We start from the raw sequence: 19188 nt of genomic DNA on the forward strand, positions 1-19188 counted from the left end.
TGGCTGACTCCCGCCGAACAGGTTTGGAGCGATCCAAACCCAGCGGATCCATTCCATCAACATGGGGCTTGTGGAATAATGAACTGATTGTGGGACCCAATGCCATGCCAACCTTAGCCCTGCCTGCTGCTGTCAATATTTATTATTATTATTATTATTATTATTATTATTATTATTATTATTAAGATTTGGCCTGATTTTCCCCATCACCGTTGTACAGTCTGGCTATTTTGCTGCTCTCATGAGTCACATAATGTATCTGTCTGGGCAAAAGAGAACCTACTTTATTTGCACTTTCTGAAACCAGATGTGGACTGAAATACAGCCATCCTTCAAAATTCACACATGCACAAATTTTGTAATGCAGATCTCTAGCCAAATAATGAATACACACACAAACTCAAAAATCTTTTTTTGGGGGGGGGGGGAGTGAGTTTGCATAAAACACATAGATTAGTGGAAACAGCATACCAAATGCATTCTATAGGGGAGAACTGCTTTGCAAAAATGTGTATATTGGAGGAAATTGCATTGAAAAATATATATAGTAGGAGAATTTGATACCAAAATGCTGGTGGAATGAATTTCATGAGAACTTGTTCTTAAAACGCCACACACAAACTGGTATGGAAATCTGGAGAACCGAGAAATGACATATTTGAACATCCCTACCCAGGTGGTGCTGTGGGTTAAACCACAGAGTCTAGGGCTTGCTGATCAGAAGGTCAGCGGTTTGAATCCCTGCAACGGGGTGAGCTCCCGTTGCTCGGTCCCAGCTCCTGCCAACCTAGCAGTTCGAAAGCACATCAAAAGTGCAAGTAGATAAATAGGGACCACTCCGGCGGGAAGGTAAATGGCGTTTCCGTGTGCTGCTCTGGTTCGCCAGATGCAGCTTTGTCATGCTGGCCACATGACCCGGAAGCTGTCTGCTGACAAACGCCAGCTCCCTTGGCCTATAGAGCGAGATGAGCGCCGCAACCCCAGAGTCAGACACGACTGGACCTGATGGTCAGGGGCCCCTTTACCTTTACCTTACTTGTGAGCCACTTTCAGCTCATTTTTGTGGAAAAGTGGCAAACAAATTGACGAATTCTCTCTGTGCAAGAGGCAAAACTAAGCCTGGGAGAAGAGAAGTGAGGTGGAAGGAATGCTTGACAATGAATACAATTGGAACCGAGTCTCGTTTTCTAAATATAGGGACAGACAAATCTGTAATGCATAGGAAAACAAAATAAACATTGACAGAGCTGGCTCTAGGCTTGCCTCAGGCTCAGGGTTTTGCTCAGGGGTGCTTAGACCTCTGAGGATTTGAACAGTGGAGAAGTGAAAAAGAAAAAGAAAAAAAGCTTTGGGTCTCCCTGATGCTCAATATCTTAACTGGGAAGGTAGAACCCACTGCAAATAGAGGTCTTATTTTCCAAGGGATGGCATTGAAGACCTGAGCATTTAAATAGTAGTGCCTACATTCTACTCTTTTAAATAGCCATCAGTGTCAATATGTCCCCGACGATCAGGTTGCAAAAAGCTCAAACGACAACACCAAAAATGGAAAGGAGGAGCAGAAGAAAGAGGAAAGTGTGCATGCAAAAAGCCATGGCTTCTGGCGAACAGAAAAAGGGAACGAAGGGAGCTGTCAACATTTACATGGTAAAGATTAGTCAATTGCAGCAAACAGGAGAACAAAGATAACCTCTAGCCTTTATAGGGACTGCTCAAAGAAGTGCAGAGAGAGACATAATCCAAGAGGCATGAAATCACAGAGATGGAAACAAGCAGTGAACAAGAGGATGCCAGCTGTATAGAGGACACTGGCCTTCTTCGGGGGAGAGGGTGGATGGATGAGCCACTCCCCCCAACAAGGTTTGATAGAGAGGGAAATAAATGAGTCTGTTCCACTAAAACTCCAAAGACAATGCTGGCAACCAGAATAGCATCCTCATGTATGTTGAGGGGCCTAGTCTGTGTATATGGCCCCAAGCAGCTTGACAAGACCCCCACCATCTTAGGATTTGTGGCTTCTGAAATGTTATGGAAGTAGCAACAGCAGAGCATGGACATCCCAGGGAACTCTAGTCCTGGGCTATTTCCGGAATGGACCCAAGACCCAACAGTAGCTTCTGAGTCCACTCCAACTGAAATGCTGGTGTGAATATTGTTTATGGATCCAGACTCCTGTCTCCTGACACTTAGCTGTTTGTAGTGTTGGCAAATCCACTACTCCATTTTCCCAGGTTAACTCAGAAAAGAGAAAGTATTAAAAAAAGGAACCACAGGGAAATAATTCGGCTCATTTTCTGAGCCGAACAGAGGCTCTTCGATCACTCATCCAACCCATTGGCCCATTCTCACTTTCCTTTCACCATACAGTCGTACCTTGAACCCCAAACGCCTTGGTACTCAGACATTTTGTCTCCTGAATGCCACAAACCAGGAAGTTGAGTGTTCCAGTTTGCGAACTTGTTTTGGAACCCGAACGTCCGACGGGGCTTCCGCAGCCTCCAATTGGCTGAAAGAGCTTCCTGCAGCCAATCAGAAGCCACGTTTTGGTTTCTGAACATTTTGGAAGTCGAACGGACTTCCGGAATGGATTCCATTCGACTTCCAAGGTACAACTGTACTCCTCGGTGGCAGCCAGAACAGTGGGTCTCCTCATTTGGTGCAATCACTCCATGCACCAGTGCAGTGGAGCAAAAAAGCTTTTCTATACCAAGCCAGAACATTGATCCATCTAGTCAGTGTTTCTCGAACTTGAGTCTCCAGCTGTTTTTGGACTACAACTCCCATCGTCTCTAGCTAGCAAGATCAGTGGTCAGGGAGAAATCTATGGGAGAAATCTGTTTTTCTTTACGTTTTAATGACAAACTACATAATCCACACTTCTCTATCTAACACACAAAGCAAAACAAAAAACAAAAAACCCACGATTATACTTCAAAGCCCACACTTTTGTGAAGCAAACCTCCAACTAAATGACATGTGCAAATATAAAAGTTCCTGCTCAATACAGCACCAGTCCATCTTGAACAAACTGCCAAATTCTGTGTATAAATCTGTTTAAAGCCCATTTCCCCTCTGTTCTTGTCTGTGATTTTCCCAACACAAAATTAAATCATCTTAAGATTTATTTTTTTAAGGCGGGGAAGAAATTTGATTCAGTTCACAATTAAAGGCAAATTTAACTAATTTGCACTCCCCAAAGCAATATGTGAACCTAAACGCCGCCATTCTACGAAATTCACACTTCCCTAAATTTTGTAATGCAGTTGTCTAATCAAAAATGGATATATTAGAGAAGATTGTGCCTAAAAAGGCATACATGTGTAAAAATAATGTACAAAAATGCATTGTGGCAATGAGAATTGCTTGCAAAATTAATCAAAATGGCATAAAAATGTATGCATTAGGGGGAAATTGCACTGAAATACTGATGATGCTTTGATATATTTTTAAAATGAAAATTGTTGACAAAATGTAGAGAACTATATTGAAGAACTGAGAAACTCAGAGAAACCAAATTGACAGATTTGCCCATGCCTAGCCATAAAATGCCACCTAAATACTTCCTGCCACTCAAGGTAGATGAATATGGAAAAAATTATCACTGTGGAAAGAGTGGGGGGTGATCAAGTCTCTTGGCACATCCTCCTTTTCTGCTCCCAATGTGGGGTGTGTCCCAGCTGCCAATTCCTCAGCCCCCTCCTATGCATGGGCAGTAGGGCAAGAGGAGCTTCGCAGGTGGTATGTTTCATTTAGATCTCTATTTTCCAATCATGCCCGTTGTTCTCTTCGCTACAGTGAGAGGATAGCTGGAGATGTTTTAAAATTACAGGAAAAGGGCAACAATCAAGAGGCTGACTCTTTGTATCACCGAGTGGGTTTTCGGCAGGCATATTTAGCTGGCCTGAACCCAAAAGGAAAAACATAGTAAAGAAGATTGCTTGTGTAGGAGTGTAAGCCATGGTGTGTGTGTGTGTGTGTGTGTGTGTGTGTGTGTGTGTGTGTGTGTGTGATGCATCCTCCCAGAGACCCTATAATGATTTCCCTTCAGCTGATGCCAGAAAAATAGACTGCAAGAATAAGCTGCTGTTTCAAGAAGCAAGGCATTCTTTTCAGAACTTTATCTCCCCTCTTCTAGGGGTGTGCCACATTCTACCTCCCACCTGCATTTAGTTATGCTATTCATTTTCATCGTTATAAGGTTCGTTAGTCATTTCTTTGCTTTCCATCAGATTCGTTCTCAAAACAGATTTGGAATTCTGTCATTCCTTTTCCATTACTTCCATTCATTCATTGTTTCCCATGGCTTTCAAGGTGAGACTCGGACCATTTTCTGCTGCCTATAAGGGTTACCATCCAACTGGCACGACATTTCCAGGCATTCTAGTATTCCTTCATAAGGTCAGAACTGCCAAATTTTCGACAATTTGGCAGAGGCGGCCCCATTTTAGAGGCAATTGAAATGGTACAATATACTTTCTAATAGCTCACCACTGCTATATATGACCTAGCTGAACTTTTCTTGCTTGTGCACTCCAGCTGACACTCATTAACTAACATTAGCTGCTTTGCAACCTGTGGTACAACCCTGGCAGAGACATTCACAACCTGTAGGAGATTATACTATATGTTCCTACTCACTGATTCTCCTCCTACCTAGAATCAACAAATGTTTGGCTTCTGCTCTCCCAGAAATGCCTCCATCAGCAGTCAAGTCACCTGATCATTTTCTAGCCGTTATGAAGAATGATGAAAATACTGGTCACTGATTTTCTTAGCTGTGATTCCTGCATTGCAAGGGGGTTGGACTAGATGACCCTCGGGGTCCCTTTCAACTCTACAATTCTATGGTTGTACGCTCCTTTGATTCTGTGCTTTTCTTCCTCTTCTCACACATGCTTTTCTTCATTTTATATCATGTTCTTTAGACTATAAGTCATCATTATAGAATGCCAGGCACATTGAGACCTTTGGCAGAGAAGCAAATGTATCAATTTAGATTTTAGAGAGAGAGAGAGAGCGCTCACTTTTCTATTAAAATAAGACTCAATGTGGCTTACAGCACAAAACTAAAATCCAATACACAACAGCTATATAAAATACTGATTGCAATATAAAACACTGTATTACATATCCAATACAAAACAGGTGAAGTGCTGTTGAATAAGATGAATAAGATATTCCAGTTGCTGTTTCTCTTGCTATCCTCTGCAGAACCAAGGCTCCAGGACTCTGGCCCAGATCCTGCACAAGACCCCCCTAAAGTGCTCTTTTCCCTCCAGTATCGACCCAAAGGCACTAGCCCTCGGCAGCCATGGAGATTAACTACCTATATCTGTAGTGATACCATGCATGCACAGATACCACATATGCCTGTTTTCTTATTTTATGTAATTGCTGTAATTGTAATTGCTTCTGGGTCTTGTGGTATGAGATGGGACATATGGGGGGGTCGGACCACTTTTGCTCACTTGATAAACCTTGTTTATGTTGACTTTGCCTCTCTCTCCCTCTTCTGTCTCACACCTGAAATTGAAACCGGAGGATTTTTGCAAGTGATAAAATACAGGCACACATACACCCTGTTATAAAAGAATTAGGGACTGCTGGGAGGATAGCAACAGAACAGCAAGACAGATTGAAGAACAAACGGTTGTACTTATTATTTCTAGACAACAACCTGGAGAAAATCAACTGCTTACGAAGACTGCCTCATTTGTTAAATGGGAATGTAATCATGGGCGCTCCCTGACTTTACAGAGAAAGTGGGGAAAGAAATAAACAAAGCTTATTCATTACTATATGACCCAGGTGGTGCTTTGTCATGCTGGCCACATGACCTGGAAGCTGTACGCCGGCTCCCTCGGCCAATAATGCAAGATGAGCGCGCAACCCCATAGTCGGTCACGACTGGACCTAATGGTCAGGGGTCCCTTTACCCTTTACCTTATTCATTACTATAAGGGAGAAGTAGGGAGGAGAAATATGCTTCTGATATCTTGATGGCTTTCGGCAAGAACTAAATCGGTCCACACTGGGATGACTTGGATCTTAGATCTAAATCCTGGATCCTTCACAAATCAGATTCAAGAAACCATGCAATCCTTCCCCCCCCCCAAAAAAGAATCCACTCAGGTGTTCAAAAACATGTGTAGAGGTTCAAATCGTGCAATGCACGTGAAAATAGTCAAAGGAAAGATTGTGGTCACATTCAGCTAAACGTGGTCAGACTGTCCCTGCAGACCTTTATGCTCAATGTACAAATATTTAGGAGAGAAAGGGAGGCAGTACATCTGGGGACATTAAGGACAAGGGTCTGCATACAAGCTCTGGTGCCTCTACACAGTAGCCCTCACATGTTATCCTGCATGATTGAACAGGCCTGTCCTCTGCCGGTAATACATTCTGCCACTACTGGCGCTCTCTCCATGCTCCCACCGTGCAGTGCACAAGAAATGACTATGGTGCAAAGAGACAAGGTGGCAAGTGATATGCTAAGAACCAGAGGGTAAGCACGAAGTTGGCAGAGTGTAGTAGCAGACCTCTGGTCCTCAGCGGGGGCTGAAGTGGGAATGAAACCCCTAACACCTCCTGGAAGACCAGAGCTACCCCGGGGTCAGAATTGCAAACTTCATGTCTATCCTGTGACGACTGCAGCGCCCAATGGCGGCTTGTACATGTGAATGAGCCATCATAAATCTAACCTAGGGATAGAATGGTCATAGCTCATCCAGCACAATGGGCTTTCCGTGGAAACAGTTCACCTATTTGGATACAAGATATTAAGTGGAAGAAGTTGTGAAGTTTGATATGGAATTGACCCGGGAGGGGAGGGACGGGGAAGTCGGGGGCAAGATATTGTTAAAGATATTATCTTTCTTTTTATTCTTTTTTTCTTTTTGTGCTTTTTCTTTTGTTTTTCTTAATCTTTTTTTCTTCTTCTCTATTTTCTAAATTTTTGTATTTTTGCGCTGTATTTTTTATTGTAAAAAACCCTCAATAAATATAATTTAAAAAAAATTAAGTGGTGAAAGCAATAATGCACTGAGCTCTTTCCACCCGTGAGCATCCAGAGTTGCCACCTCCACCTTCCACTTGACCCCAGGTAGTCCAGCATCCTGTCTCCAGATGCCTACAGGAAGTCCACAGGCAGGACCTGAGTCCTACCACATTCTCCCCACTAGTGATACCCAGCCACTGGTTTACAGAGGCATATTGCCTCCAACAGTGGAGGAACAACATAGCCAGTATTGCTAATAGCCACTGGTCTGGCCCCAGAAATGTTGCTGTTGGACGCAAAGGACAAGATGGTACCACAATGGAACTGGCAGTTGAAGGTAACACTGGCATCCCTCGCTGAACCTGAGGCAGGATGGGGGAGGGGGCATTATAGGTCATGTAGCAACAGATGGAAATGGATGGGAGGTTCAAGATGAATCACCATAGACTGCTGCTGCTCCAAGCAGTCACCTCACTCTCTCTAATGGTAGCGCCAGTCAAACTCACAAAGGCTCAACCCCTTTCAGAGAAAGCAGAGAGCTGCTCGTGTATCTTTAGGTAAGTCATCAAGGCTGTACGCATTTAGGTGTGTGAACTGGAATATTCACAGCTCAGAAGTACCATGAGTGAATTTTGTATTTCTGTGATTCACATATTAGCTCATTAGTGGAAAAGGCACTAGAGCCCTGAAGAAAATTCTTATTTCTGCTCTTTTTGCTCATAATGTAACATCTGAATTGGCCCCAAGCCAATAGCCTGGAGAACGAATCTAAATCCCAGTATAATTATGAGAACATAAGAAATTGCCTTTTCTGAACCTAATGTAGGCCCATTTAGCCAATATTCTGTTTCAAACAATGGGGCAGCCAGAAGCCTCTGGCATGCTCACTCTGGGACTTCCCTCAGATTATGACTGCTTCTGAAGTTCTTCTCATCAGAATTCAGAGTTATGAATTGCTTCCGGAGGACAATGATTCTTTTGGAATCCTCTATTCTTTAAAAAAAAAATCTGAATTTTGTATGTACACAGGAAACTGCAAGCAGTTTACAGCAAAGATGGGGAACCTGGATATGCTTTTGGACTCCAGTTCCCACCATTCCCATCCAGCATGGCCAATGGCCAAGGATGATGGGAATTTCAGTCCAACTACATCTGGAAGGCAACAAGTCCCCCTTCTCTGGTTCCGAATTCTTTCCTATCTCCCTCTTCCATATTAAAGGTAAAGGGACTCCTGACCATTAGGTCCAGTCATGGACGACTCTGGGGTTGTGGCACTAATTTCGCTTTACTGGCCGAGGGAGCTGGCGTACAGCTTCCGGTACATGTGGACAGCATGACTAAGCCGCTTCTGGCGAACCAGAGCAGCACACGGAAACGGCATTTACCTTCCTGCCGGAGCGGTACCTATTTATCTACAGACACTTTGACATGCTTTTGAACTGCTAGGTTGGCAGGAGCAGGGACCAAACAACAGGAGCTCACCCCGTCACGGGGATTCAAACCGCCGACCTTCTGATCGGCAAGCCCTAGGCTCTGTGGTTTAACCCACAGCGCCACACAAATGGGCAAGGATAAAACATGAGCCTCCGCCACACCAGTGTTGATGTGATATAGTCGTACCAAGTTTCTCTTGGTGTTTGATGCTTTACCACCGGATAGAAGCACATGTGTGCAACGGTACAATAACCTTGATGCATCACTTCCATCTTGCAAAGAGGGGGAAGGAGGAGAAAGAGAAAACCAATTCCAGAATGCAGGTTAGACACTTTCCTAGTGGAATGGTGTTGCAGGACCTTCCTAGTGCTGGTTCCCACTTTATGGAACTCCCAGCCGAGATCAGATTGTCCCCCCACAACCACCTCAAAACATTCTCATTTCATCAGGCATCCAGTTGTATGTGGCATACTGCTATGAAGGAAACAAATTGTTTGGTGCTGCATTTTTGAAGTTGGGGTTCATTTATTGCAATTTTAACCAAAGTTGGGTTATTTTTATAGATTGGATTTTAAAGGTGGTCATTACCTACCCTGGGAGGAGAGGCAGGGTATAAGCACTTCTAATAAATGAACAGCTAATCTAAAATTAGCTCGGTCCCAGCTCCTGCCAACCAAGCAGTTTGAAAGCACGTCAAAGTGCAAGTAGATAAATAGGTACCACTACAGCGGGAAGGTAAACGGCGTTTCCGTGTGCTGCTCTGGTTCGCCAGAAGTGGCTTTGTCATGGTGGCCACATGACCTGGAAGCTGTACGCCGGCTCCCTCGGCCAATAATGCGAGATGAGCGCCACAACCCCAGAGTCGGTCACGACTGGACCTAATGGTCAGGGGTCCCTTTACCTTTAATCTAAAATTACTATTTCACTTGCTGCTTTGGAATTTGATCTGTTCAGGATCACTCATGCTTTGGCTGAAGAGTACAGTGTTGTACACATGAGGTCACCCAACCTTTTGGATCCATGAGCACATTTGCAAAGCGGATCAACGGACACAGACCCCACGCAAATCTTGCAGCCATATACATGCCACAACCTATTCCATGGGCCAAAACAGAATATTTCTTGCAAGGATTGCAGGGGTGGGCAGCAGGGACCCTACGGGCACCAGGTAAGGCCACAGTGAGCACACGTGTGCCCACGGGCACCATGTTGGTGACCACTGCCTTATACTGTCTCCATAGCTTAGAACACAATGTTAACGCAGCGCAGTAGGCAGACCTGGAGGAAACAGTCACAATCTTCTGGCTCACCCCATCTTAGAAGAAGTGTGCATGCACATCCTATCTGAAGAAGTGTGCATGCACACGAAAGCTCATACCAAAATAAAAACTTAGTTGGTCTTTAAGGTGCTACTGAAGGAATTTTTTTATTTTACTCCCATCTTAGACAGGGAGAGAAGCTGAATTGGGGGGGGGGGTGCACAAGACACTATCAACCCTGAGCAGAGGAAGAGTGATGAGATTTTTTATATTAAAAAAAAAACCTTAAAAGGTGGTGGTGGGAAGGATGGATTGCTTTTATTTTCAGGACAAGACCTGCACCAGCCAGCAGCTGGAAAATAAAAACAACTTGTGACAGGCAATAACCTGTTTCAGCAGCAAAGCAGCCATTGTAATGAAGCCACAATCACTCTTCAGATCTCTCGTGGTCTCACGTCTTTCTTCTCTTCTCTGAGAAACTGACACTTCCAATCTATTGTAGATCTCTTGTTCCTGAGCAGGGAGTTATGCTCCTGAAGCTTTTGTGTGTGCATGTTTTCTAGACGAGGAGTCAACTCAGGGTGGCCATTTAAGCATTGTTGGGGGGAAAGAGGACAAAAACTGACATGGATTTGCAGGAAACGTACACACAACAATTTAGACACAGAGTGACACATTTAGGAATCATTACTACAGGCAGGATCCAGCAAAGTGCTTCCCCAGTGCAAGAATTTCTGTTTGTTCACCATAACGTCCCCTCCATCTTTTCCCCATGTGTGCCCCCTTGCTTTTCCCAAATCTTTTCCCAAATTATAGAATCACTATAATTTTCAAAAGAAATATAATACATCTCCCCATAGTGGTCAAGGCTGTGATCAGGTGAGTCATCTCCCTTTGGCTTTCCCTTCTAGGAGAACCTCATCATTAGATAGGGTTGCCATTTCCTGGACATAGCCAGGATTTGGCCGCAGTAAACAGTGTCCGGGCGGGAATCACTGACATCTCCGGGAAATCTGGACGCATGGCAACCAATGTCAGAAGTGTATATTATGGCAAATGTCCTTAAAAATAGCTCAAAAACTTCACTTTTTGAAATATGGCAACCCTACATGAGAGTTGACTTGGATGGGACAGCCCTTCAAATAGAGGACTCCTTCAAACAGAAGACTGTCCTGTGTCAAGTAAGACACACAACCAGCCTAAGTCAAGCTTTGACTCACACATGGGCAACACTGAAAAAAAGGAGGAGACTTTGGAATAAACACCAGCCAGGCTTTGGTGCAACAACCATCAAAAGCAACAAGTTACTTGTGCCAGTCGCAAGAATGGCCGCTTTTCAGCCCCCCAACAAACACTTCAAGCATTTTTTTATCCGCAGGGATAGGTCAGACACATAGCAGGAAGCATTGCAATCCATTTCCAAACTTACATGGGAGTAAGTCTCACTGAACAGAATGAGGCTTCTGAATAGGCATGCGCAAGTTGACATTATGAGTCTTGAAAATGCGCCCCCTGGGTCTTGTGCACGCTAGTGTGAATCAGCCTGTGAACCTTAAAATGGGGCAATATTGATGTACATTCCAATATTGTGTTATTCTGAAACCTCTTAGAAGAAGCAACAGTGGACTATTTAATTTTGCGCTCGCCCATGAAAATGATCCACTAAGACACCCTCCTCCCATCATAGCTTGGACAAGAGATTCTTTTTAAAAAGGGGGGGAGCCAAGTGTATTTTCATTAATCAGACAGAGGTTTGCCAAGATTCTCAACATGCCATTGTTCAGTTTCCAGGTAGACATTTTGAAAACAATCTTTCTGTGCAGCATTTTTCTTTTTTCTTTTTAATTCCCAGAAATGGTACAGCAAATGAAAACTGCAACTTGGGGACATCACACACCCTCTTTTTGTTCTCAGAACAATCAGATGACAAGCCAAGAAGTCTGGATGTATAGGAAGGTAAATCGATTTTATCTGATTTCTGTACCAAACACCTGGGCCACAAAGAAAGCTTTGTGTATTTCAACACTTCAAACAACTAAAACACTTCAAACAACTAAAGTTAGGCTGGTAAAAAGCTATAACCATTGCTTATTTTTTTTCTAGCAGAGTACAGTAGATGTGTTATTCTGCAGCCCTCAGACAATAGTGTCTTACAGCACTTTTACAAAATACATGAAGTGTCACAGGCAAGCATCTATCTTATCAGATCTCAGAAAGCTCATTTATCTTAGAACGAATATTAATTTTGAATATTTGAGTTGAATAATAATGCTGCTCTATATTCTACATTTCATATCTGTGGTAGACATTTATATATATTTTTTAAAAAATTAAAACATTTAATCAAATTTACAAAATCTTCAAACTAACTACATAGTTTGTTACAAAACATCCTTTTTAAAAGACCTCTGAAACAAAAATGATAACACTTTAAGTATTTCAGCTTATGTAAATGTAAGCAAGGGATGAAATTAATGATAATGATATAACCAAATACCTTGCACAGGATTAAGCCTATCAAGCATATGAGCTTATTGAAGCCAGGTTTATTATATTCCTCCCCCTTAGGATTAAAAGAAAAGCCCTTTGTTTGACAGAAGAGTGAAAGTGCATACACATTTATTCATGCACCAAAAAGAATGGAAGGCGCAAGTTAACACGGCTGTCTTAATGTAAACCAGCTATGTGGACCAGCAGTGGTGCTTCAAATGTTGCTTGACTGCAACTCGTGTCAGACCCAGTTAGCATGGTCAGTGGCCAGAGATGAAGAGACACTTGGAGGTAGTGTACACAGGTTCTCCATCTCCGATATAAGCAGTAAATGTGTTCCATAGTCTCACATGTTATGCTCGCTTACAATGTGGACCTCATCTTCACTATGCCTTAAAAGCGGTATCATGCCACTTTAAGCGGTCATGGCTCCCCACAAAAGAATCCTGGGAACTGTTGTTTATTGAAAGTGCAGTGGTGTCTCTAGTTATGAACTTAATTTGTTCTGGAGGTCCATTCTTAACCTGAAACTGTTCTCGCTAGAGGCATGCTTTCGCTAATGGGGCCTCTTGCTGCTGCGGTGCCGCCACACGATTTCCATTCTCACCTGGGGCAAAGTTCTCAACTCGAGGTAACTCTTCCAGGTTAGCGGAGTTTGTAACCTGAAGCATTTGTAACCTGAGGCGTTTGTAACTCAAGGTACCACTGCACTGAGAGCTGTTAGGAGAACCCCATTCCCTTCACAGTTCCTGGAGTTCCCTGGGAAGAGGGCTTGACTGTTTAACCACTTGAGACCCCACCTCCAGGCGCCCAGATTCTGGTAAATGGAATAGTTGGCCTTGGAAGGAAGCCTGTAGGTCCCACCACCCCGAGCAACAAACCTAAGGCCCTCCCCATCACATTAAAAGTGCTTGTGAGTGATCACCATATCCCTATCTAACTGTCTTACACACAGACACACAGACACACAGACACACACACACACACAAACACTGGTGATGGCCAACCTCAAGCTGTTTAGATGCCCCCAACACAGCACTCACAAACAGTTACAAGCCCCTATTAAGCGACAATGTAAAGTAGAAACCCAGAGAAAAGTCACACCAGTCTGTTTGTCAGGCAAAATGAAATGAAACCCTACTCATTCCAGTGCAACTGGTTCACTCTTGTCAGCAGCCTGATATCACAACAACATCAGGCAACTTGTTTTGCCCCACACAGACAATCAGCTGATTGTCAGGACTTGCAAGTCTCTTTTGACCAAGCTGCATCTTTACCTGCTTCACACCTGACATCATATATGAGGGCTGTGGCTTAGCCAAAACAGCTACATGGGTCAAATAAGGGCTCCTGGCAGGCTTCAATCAGCCTTTGGGTCCAGAGGTTTCCCCACTTCTGGTCTAGCATAAATCAAAACTAGTAGCAACCAGAAAATGTATTATTTCATGCACCACACTTTGCATATAATTAAGTACCAAACAAACTAATACATGCAATCATGGGCTGAGTTTGAAGTTTTTTATGTTGAATTTTTCATTTTCAACAAGAGGTCCAAGAAGTATGAAAATTATGTGAAAACTGATTATGTGAACACCCTCTGTCCTGGACCTGACACACTGCAAAGGAGGGGTAGCGTCGCAATTTTGTAAGCTCCCCAGTTGCCAGGGAAAGTAATTTAGCCCCTGAGAGGCTATCAGGGCCACTCCCCAAACCTCCAAATCAAAAGTTCAGACAGCCTCTCTTTATATAAATTGTGAGAGTCAGTCCACCCATGTGAAGTGGTAACAGCAACACCCACCCACCCACCCACTGTCACATGTGCATGGAGGGCTTACAAAAGCATTTCCCACTCCTAAACCAAAAAGCGATAGAAAGCAAGAGATGATTGTACATAAGGCAGAGTATCCCAATCCTTCTGGAGCTTAAGAAAATGGGTGGGGTATGTTAAGAACATAATCGGAGCTTGTTGGATCAGGCCAAAGGCCCGTCCAGGCCAGCATTCCTGTTCTCACAGTGGCCAGCCAGCAGGGGCGGAGGAAGGGGGGTGCAGTGGGAGCGGGCCGCACCCGGGTGTCACGACTGAGAGGAGTGACAAAATGCTGGGCGGCACTCACCGCGGGGCCTGCAGCGTGCCCGAGCCACACATGTCTCCTGGGCATACCTGCCAAGTTGCTGTCAGAGAAATAAGGGACCGGGCCGGAAATAATAGACCGGAAGTAGCGCTGCCGCCATTTTGGAACTGGGCGGAGCATGCTCAGAAGTGACTTTTGATGCTGCTCTGCCCAGTTCCAAAATGGCTGCAGTGCGACTTCTGGCGCCGCCACGCCAGAATAAACCGGGGGGAAACAAAAAAATCCATTTTTTCAGCTAGGAACAGCTGGAAAAACAGGGATTTCCCGGGGAGTGACGTGGTGGCTTGGGCACCCACAGGCTCCACACTGCCCCAAACGGTCTGTCCGCTGACTCCCCCTCAGCTGTAGGGTGGCTGAGGGGGAGGAGGCAGGCAATCTCCTTGGGGGCCCCGCCGAGCGTCCTGTAGCTGGCCTCGCCCCCAGGCACCCAATTGGCTTGCTCCGCCACTGCCAGCCAGATACCTGTCGGAAGTCCAAGCACAAGAGCAGCCCCCCCACCCCATGGTTTGCTGCTACTGGTCTCCGGTAGCATTACTGTCTCCAGCCATGGATTCATTTGCTATGGAAGAATATGAGGAAGGAAAGGAGCTCCAAGCCATAACTTAGGTCAGGAGTCACCAGCATCAAACCAGTTAGGTACACATGCACCCACAAAGGTATTGGCCTGTGCCCACAGCTGTAGTCCCTTCTGCTGCTCCTCTCACTGAAATTAGGCATGCAAGAAGCATTCATTCTTTTGTAGCCAGTAGAAAAGGTTCTGGTGTGTTTGACATGGTGGGTGGGTCGGTGTCTGCTAGCCACAGAAGTCTCTCCACTTTGCAAATGTGTCTGTATGCTAAAAAAAAGGTTGGCAACCTCTGAAGTTAACGTTGCATGATCTGGCTGCAAGGATCCATTATTTGCTCAGATCTGGATATAAAATACGTTGCTAAATAAATTTTTGACTACTTTGAAACTCACCCCCCCCCTCCGCTCCTCCGCTGCCAGATTTGTGAGGATAACTCACTGACCCTTGCTAATTGGCTAAAATACATTTTTTACTTAATAGGCTTTCCATAACGCAGAGGCTTTTATTGAGTTTTCTGTTGTTAAATATCCCCTCCCCCCCCTCTCTCTCTGTGGGAGAAGTATTAGCTTCTGATTTCTGAGTCCATAAAGGAAAGATTAAAGTCCAATGGTGGCTTAGAGGTCAGTCTGGCTGACATACAGATCTGGATATATTGTGAGTTATTAACTGGATAGTAAGTTAGGACAGGAAATGGGTGAGGTAATCAGATCTCTGCTGTTGACCTTCTTTGTAACTCTGATCAAACTTTGAACTTCTTCAGCATAAAACTTTTAAGGTACTGTAGCAGCGGGAAGTATGAGATAGACAATACGCTCAGCTTTCAGACTAGACATAGACATTTATTTGTGTTTACATTGCAGCATGGCATAACATCCTGTCCTGAGTGAATCCTTTATCTGGCCTTCCCAAACCTGATGCCCTCGAGATGCTTTGGACTACGACTCCCACCATCCCTGACCATTGGTTATGCTTGGACTGATGGAATTTGTAGTCCAATAATATTTGGAGGGCACCAGCTTGGGGGAAACTGCCTTAATGTGTTAGAAACACTTCATGGCGAACAAGTCAGATATAAAGAATGCTTGGTATCCTAGATGTACACACACATCGAGAATGAACAGGGAATACCTAGGCTGCCTTGTCATTGAATTTTTCAAAGAAGTCGACACAGAAATGGAAGACAAACATGCATGGTTACAGAAGATACCCACCAATGTTTTGAGAGAATAAAGCTTAATCAATGGCCAACTTGGCTGAAGAGCAAGGGGAGTGACCAGAACCTTAAAAATATTTTTTGGGGTGGAGAAATCTCCTGAAACACAGTCATCTTCCTCAATTTACATTTGCCATTTAATACCAAGATACTCTACTAGAAGAAAGCTAACTGGTTGGTCTGGACTCAGACCCACAATAAGGCCTATCCATGGGATGTTTCGTAGAGCGTCACCACCAAGCTCTGAGAGGCAGTGTGGTGTAGTGGTTAAGAGCAGTAGACTTGTAATTTGTAAGCTTTGAGAGTCCTTAGGGTAGTGATAAAGCGGGATATCAAATCCAAAACTCTACTACAGGGTAACCAACCCCAGCAATAAAGGAAATCTCGTGAACATCAATAGGTCAGAGCAGATTAATTGTACATTAAGGGCAATCCACAGCAAAACTTCTGGGTTAGAGCTGCTGTCTTAATCTGAACAACAAGGTGACTCTGCTACTGTTCCCCATCTCACCTTCTTTCAGCCCTGCCTCTGCCTGACTACACCAAGTCCTGTCATGTTCTTGCACTTCCGGAACTTGGACTAGATGAGCCTTGCGGTCCCTTCCAACGCTACAATTCTATAATTCTATGTTCTCAGGCACATGGATGTTGAGAAAGGAACAGGTTTGAAGCACTAGCTCAGAGAGGGAAAAGAGCCATGCTTGGAGTGGGAGGAAAGAGATGAGGAAGTGGGGTTTTCCCCACAAAAGCCAAATCTATGTAGCCCAGTACAGTAAGTTAGCTAAATCATTAGATGATTCTTTAAAAATGTCATTTCTTAATGCTGCAGCCCAGCGATGGCACTTTGCAGCAGTGCTCAGTGGGAGGAAGAAAGCTCATTAATTAACAAAACAACCAAAAACAAATATATTGGGTGAACCGTGAAGGGGGGGGAGGTGAGCCATCAAAATAAGTAATTGATTTTTGCCTTATTTACTCTCATCATCTTCCATTGCTACTTAATCATAATTTCTCCTTCCTTGGCTATGGGAAAGAAATGTGACATAACGAAAGAAAACGCTGTCCTCGAGACTGCTGCAGTGAGATGTTCTTTTAAAAGCCAGGAATGCACTCCTGGGAGTTCCCAGTTACGTTTTCTGCCACCTTGTATTAACCCCCCCCCCCCCCGAACAACGCGCCAAGCCAGCCAGCCCTCAAAGAAGGGCAGCAAGAATTCAAGCGAATGGGGAAGCGATTCATCTTTATTCATCCCACTTGCCTAGTTAGAATCAAAGAGGAACTTAAAGCTTCCTTTACCTTTGGAGACTTGGGTTCAATGTTCGGTGCTCTAGCCGCTTGTCAGGTGTAACATTAGCGTCTTCTAAGCCAACCGGAGGCATGAAGGGAATGCAGCTCTCCTGCAATGCCACATCGCCTGTTTTCCTGATGCCATCACCTGTAGCAAAGTGGGGAAAGGTAGAATTTAAGAATCCTTCCAGATGGATTATGTTTGTATGTGCGTATTCTGCAACATACCATTGATACAATAATTTGAGGCTTTTTAGTTTAGAGGAAGGGACGTGGGTGGCGCTGTGGGTTAAGCCACAGAGCCTAGGGCTTGCCGATCAGAAGGTCGGCGGTTCGAATCCCCGCGACGGGGTGAGCTCCCGTTGCTGGGTCCCAGTTCCTGCCAACCTAGCAGTGCGAAAGCACCTCAAAGTGCAAGTAGATAAATAGGTACCACTCAGGGCAGTCTTGAGCAGGTTGCGCGCCCTGGTGCTGAGGGGCGGAGATCGCTCCGGCGCCCCTGCCCTCGCAGGGTGCAGCATGGCTTCCACGCGGCTTTGCCGCGCAGAGCCCAGTATACCGGCCCTGCGCCACCAGGACTCTACCTAGAGCCAGCCCTCGTACCACTCCAGCGGGAAGGTAAACGGCGTTTCCGTGCACTGCTCTGGTTCGTCACAAGCGGCTTAGTCATGCTGGCCACATGACCTGGAAGCTGTACGTCGGCTCCCTCAGCCAATAACGCGAGATGATCACTGCAACCCCAGAGTCGGTCACGACTGGACCTAATGACCAGGGGTCCCTTTACTTTTACCTTAGTTTAGAGAAAAGGCAAGTAAGAGATGGGTGACATGGTGGAAGTTTATAAAATTATGTGGCATGGAGAAAGTGGGCAGATTTCCCCCCCCCTATCATTAGACAAGAAATTGGGGATATCCAATGAAGACAAATACATGAAGATTCAGGACAGACAAAATAAAATACTTCTTCACACATAGCCGAACGATGGAACTTGCTCTCAGAAGAGGCAGTGATGGCCACCATAGTGGATTTCCTGTTAGGCCCATTATCAGTGTGGACAGAGTTGGAGGTTTTTAAGCAAAGGTTGCATGGCCATCTTTTATAGAATCATAGAGCTGCAGAGTTGGAAGGATCCACAAAGGTCATTTAGTCCAACCCCCTGCAGAGCAGGAACCCTTTTTGCCCAATGTGGGGCTCAAACCCACGACCCTGAGATTAAGGACTCAGCTAGGTAAAGGTAAAGGGACCCCTGACCATTAGGTCCAGTCGTGACCGACTCTGGGGTTGCGCGCTCATCTCGCATTATTGGCCGAGGGAGCCGGCGTATAGCTTCCAGGTCATGTGGCCAGCATGACTAAGCCGCTTCTGGCGAACCAGAGCAGCACATGGAAACACCGTTTACCTTCCCACTATAGCGGTTCCTATTTATCTACTTGCATTTTGACGTGCTTTCGAACTGCTAGGTTGGCGGGAGCTGGGACCAAGCAAAGGGAGCTCACCCCGTCACAGGGATTTGTACCGTCGACCTTCTGACCACAGCGCCACCTGGGTCCCTCACCTGGGACTCAGCTATACAGCTGCAAATAAAACATTTTAAATGTGCTGCAAAGTTCAACATGCAAACGTGACACAAGATGGCAACAGTGAGCTATGCAAAAATCAGTGTATTTTTCAAAACGTTTTTTTTAAAAAAAGCATTTTCACAGCGCTTTTTATATGTGTGTAGATTCCACCGAAGAGTCTCATGCTCTACTGACTGAACTATCCAGCTGTTCATGGATGCTTCAATTGAGATTCCTGCCTGGGCTTGG

General features: G+C 44.8%; 1 protein-coding gene across 1 annotated transcript in view; it reads right to left on the reverse strand.

Annotated features, from left to right (window-relative positions):
• Window positions 1-19188, reverse strand: part of CHRM2 (cholinergic receptor muscarinic 2) — a 145408-nt gene that overhangs the window by 98105 nt on the left and 28115 nt on the right. Inside the window, exon 3 of the mRNA XM_035127737.3 lies at window positions 17390-17528. The gene's annotated coding sequence lies outside the window, so the exon portion shown is untranslated. The remainder of the gene's footprint in view (window positions 1-17389; window positions 17529-19188) is intronic.

Source organism: Zootoca vivipara, chromosome 9 (assembly GCF_965207765.1).
Source record: "Zootoca vivipara chromosome 9, rZooViv2.hap1.1, whole genome shotgun sequence".
Lineage (NCBI taxonomy): Eukaryota > Metazoa > Chordata > Lepidosauria > Squamata > Lacertidae > Zootoca > Zootoca vivipara.